This window comes from Nanorana parkeri, unplaced genomic scaffold, assembly GCF_000935625.1.
Source record: "Nanorana parkeri isolate BGI_ZX_2015 unplaced genomic scaffold, ASM93562v1 scaffold321, whole genome shotgun sequence".
NCBI classification, from domain to species: domain Eukaryota; kingdom Metazoa; phylum Chordata; class Amphibia; order Anura; family Dicroglossidae; genus Nanorana; species Nanorana parkeri.
Window position 1 is genome coordinate 1,260,996 of NW_017306589.1, and position 4,409 is coordinate 1,265,404.

A 4,409-nucleotide genomic window follows, 5' to 3' on the forward strand; every position below is an offset into this window, starting at 1 on the left:
ATAATCGCTCCAAGTACTAGTTAAAAAGGAGAACTATGAGGCGAGTGCTTTTTACTCACCTCATAGTTCTAGCCGACCTGTGACAATGAGACTGTCACAGGTCGGCTCAGTAGATCGGGAGGTGAGCGAACACATACCGGCGTTCGCTCACCTCTCGATCCTGTCACGGCTTTGCCGCGACTGGCGGAACGGACGGGGGAGGGAGCGGGTACAGCTGGCTCTGCCTCTAGATAGGCAATGCCAGCTGTCACTCACGCAGCTGGGCGGATCCAGACATCGATGTCGAGATCCGCTCCAGCTGCGGCGTCTCAGTATACCGCGAGCTGTAGCTCCCTATATACTGAGCTTAGGGTGACAGGAGGACGCTAGTTTGTGTCCTCCAGTTACCCTAAGGAGAACTATGCGGAAAAGCCCTGCCCCATAGTTCTCCTTTAAGCAGCCAGAGGATGCCTCAATGGATGCTGGTGGTACATGCATTTAAGGGGGTGGCTGGGTGCTGGTAGAGAGTGATGCCACTAAGAACCAGTACATTACAGGAAGTCAGACATGCAGGCGAGGAGTGCCCGCCTCTTCCGGGTACTGTACAGCATTGGTTCTCAACTAGTGGTTCGTGACCCTAAAGTGGGTCGCGACCCCGTGTTCAGTGGGTTGCCGCATGCCTTCCACTTTTCTAGATGAGAGGCTCCTCAGCCTCCCTCTAGCGCAGCACTTTCAGTTCTCTTGCCAAGCGGCCATTCAAAATATGCTGCCCTGCACAGAGTGTCAGCTTGGGATGGGATGGGTCTATGGCCACGAGGGAGTTCCATCCATACAGCTCCCTCACATGTCCTGTAGATGTGCCTGGACCTGAGTGACATCACATTCTGGCTTCCGGCACCTCTATGGGCGCACATGGGAGCTGTACAACCAATGCACATATGGGTGGACCTCCGTCACAGCACAGCAGCCCACACTGGACCCCAGTTCTCGTAAGGTAGGGAGACTGGGTGGTTCGTAAAAAAAATAAAAAATGTTGGAGTGTGTATGTATGTGAATGTCTGAGATTGTGTCTGTGGTTGTGTATGTGTGTCAGTGTTTTGAGGGCCTGTTCACACTACTACAGTGTGTTAATGTACCATGCAAAGGCATCTACCGTGCAAGGTGTGTTGCATTGCCATTCATTTGAATGGTACACCAAACGCATCTCCCACCCACATTGGAACACGCATTACCCTAATGCCGTGCGTTCCATTGCAGTGCAACTTAATGACCAAGGACAAATGTGAGTCCTGAGGTTAGACAAGTTGAGAACCACTGCTGATTAGGAAGTTGGCTTGTAAACCTGTAACAATGCTGGATCACAAATCTGATGCAAGTGCTGGTGATACAGCAAAGAAAGGAAAAACCCTCACCATGGAGGATAAAGTAGAAATAATAAAAAGATCAGAGAGAGGTGAACACTCCTTCATCCATTGGCAGAGCATTTTTTTTTACAGTCAACAATCGCAACAATTTTAAAAGATAAAAAAGGTAGAAGAAAGCTGCCCATACACCTTACGAATATCGGCCGAATTTGGTTTGCGATCGCGTTTTCGTCCGATATTCGTAAGGTTGATGGGCAGTGTACAACCGCAAATACTGTACAATCGATCGACTTTTGACATTCGGTCGAATCGTACGATTTTTACAAGGTTGGTGGCGTTTCCGTACGTCAATAATCATACGATTTACACTGCTCATGCGCAGACGAAATTATACGTGCTGTTTAACGAAATTCATCCGCTAATTGAACTGTGCGATGGTCGGGGCAGGGTGGGGCTGCCGTACGAAAATCGGACGACGGTGCGATCGGATGAAAATTTTCGTCCGATGATTGCGAGGTGTATGGGCACCTTAATGGAGCCTGTGAAAGGCCGTACCCCGATGAATGCTACGACAACCCAAAATTTTCAACAGCCAATTGTCACAGGGACAGAAAGTGAGGTGAAATCTTCTGAACAGGGACACACACAGCAAAACAAAACGTTACAGGGGGTTAACCCTTCCCTATGCTAGCCAAAACGAAAAAAAAATTTTTTGGGCTGGTTACATTTAAAAGTTTTACCTGTTCCAACTTACATACCAATTCAACTTAGAACAACCCTACAGACCCGATCTTGTCTGTAACCCGGGGACGGCCTGTAATCATTATAAGATGATCATCATACTTATTGTTTCAGCGCATGAAGGTATCTTTTAAATCGGTGGTTCTCAACTTGTGTGACCTCAGGACCTACATTTGTCCTTGGTCATTACGTTGCAACCCAAGTCGCACTGAGATGGGACGCACAGCATTGCGGAACTGCGTGTTCCGATGCGGGCATATGAACTGTGGGTGGGAGGTGTGTTTGGGGCGCCATTCAAATCAATGGCAACGCACCAGAACCCGTAGTAGGTGCGATTGCATGGCACAGTGTGTTAATCGCACAGGACTGTTTGATTACCGCACTAGTGTGAACGGGCCCTCAAAAACACTGACAGACAATCTCACACACACGTATACACGCCAAAAAAATAATGTTGTTTTCTTTTTAAGATCCACCCAGTCTCCCTTTCTTATGAGAACTGGAGTGGATCCTCAGCCTGGGGTCCACTGTGGGCTGCTGTGCTGCGATAAGAGTTCCATCCGTGTATTGCTTGCACAACTTGCGCGCCCTGTAGAGGTGTCGGGAGCCAGAACGTGGCGTCACCCTAGTCCAGGCACCTCTACAGGACATGCGAGGAAGCTGTAAGCAATGCACGAATGGATGGAGCTCCCTCGCAACCATAACTCCAGCCCACCCAACCTCAAGCTGACACTTGGTGCTGACTAGTGATGGTCTCGGGCGTGTTCGCAGCTCCACGTGCCGAGCCCGCCAGGCAGCTGACAGCGCCAATCACAGGTACTGAGACATTTCCTGATCTCTGCAGCTGCGGCCCGGGGAACATGTCTCAGTACCTGATTGGCGCTGTCAGCTTCCTGGTGGGCTCGGCACGTGGAGCTACGAACATGCCCGAGCCCATCACTAGTGCTGACCAGCATATGAATGGCTGCTTGGCGCGAGAAAAGACCGTACTGCGCTAGGCGGAGGCTGAGAAGCCCCTCACCTAGAAAAGTGGAAGGCGCGTGGCGACCCACTGAACACCGGGCCGCGACCCACTTTTGGGTCACGACCCACCAGTTGAGAACCAAGGTTTGAAATGATGACAGATAACATATTACTGGAAGTGGACTCATAGACGGAATGGCGTTACATAGTTAGTCAGGTTGAAAAAAGACACAAGTCCATCGAGTTGAACCTATAGAGAGATATGAAAAAATTAAATAAAAGCCTAAACAGAACACTATTCCCCCAATTACCCCGTTCATCCAGAGGAAGGCACCCCCCTCCCCCCCTATAAAGCATGGCCACAGATCAATACTTCTCTAATACATGCACATATCTGTTGATCAGTCAGCTCTTAGCCCCCATTCACACCATAGCGTTGTACAAATGCACGTCATAAACGTTTGTTTCCGTGTTTGGCGAGCATCCCCATTACATTCAATCTTCTTTTGAGCATGCACCAAACAAATGTGACATGCGTTTTTTCCCCTGCACACTCATGCACGTTTCCCCGGCCACGTTTCTCCATGCCTTCTGAATTTGGTGTACGTTTCGTGATTGAGCACTAAAGCATGCATTTTTTCCCAGCGTTTGGCGCACGTTCACGATGATGTGAATGGCAGCTGAAACCGACTACCTTGGCCTTATTCGGGCCTTTGAAAACAAAAGCAATCATTTAGAGGTGATGATACATTCACAATGAGAATTTAGAGATATGGGGGGAAAGGTTCTGTGCCGTAAAACAGGTTTTATAATGAAAGATTACACTTTGATAAAAAGTCTCTACATCAGACCTAAATGAGGGACAGTTCCTTTAAATGGAGGGCAGCTGGTAGATAGGAAAAGGTGAAAATCAGCATGGGGAGCATGTGTTAATATTAAAAGTATTTCTTTGTTATTAGTGGAGAGCAACAGATCACAAATTGGAACAATCAGTGTACACACAATAATGATGCAGATAATAATAATAATAAAAGAGCAGCAATCCAATCTCCTGCACTGATCCCTACACAGAGAACACAACACAGCAAACACACCTGAGGAGTGAATGTTATCCTGGCCCCTGTGCACTGCCAGCCATATCAGTCCATTCACTGACACTGCATTCAAGCAGCACACAAACTCTGCAGCCTCCACTTCCTCCTTCTCACTTCCTTTTCCCTCTTTAGTACACGCCTTCTGTGTCTGTACAGCAATGAGAACTGTGTAGCAGAAATGATCTCCATCTCCCATACAATACTATGTATCTATATGTATGTATGTATGTATGTATGTATGTGCAGGAGGAGGGGGGGGCCGAGGCTG

The 4,409-nt window shown here is 48.3% G+C and overlaps 1 long non-coding RNA gene across 1 annotated transcript in view; it reads left to right on the forward strand.

Moving 5' to 3' along the window:
• LOC108788376 overlaps positions 1-4,207 on the forward strand; it is a 5,485-nt gene extending 1,278 nt beyond the window's left edge. Inside the window, exon 3 of the long non-coding RNA XR_001941331.1 lies at positions 4,147-4,207. This is a non-coding gene — a long non-coding RNA (uncharacterized LOC108788376). The remainder of the gene's footprint in view (positions 1-4,146) is intronic.
• The last annotated feature ends 202 nt before the right edge of the window (positions 4,208-4,409 follow it).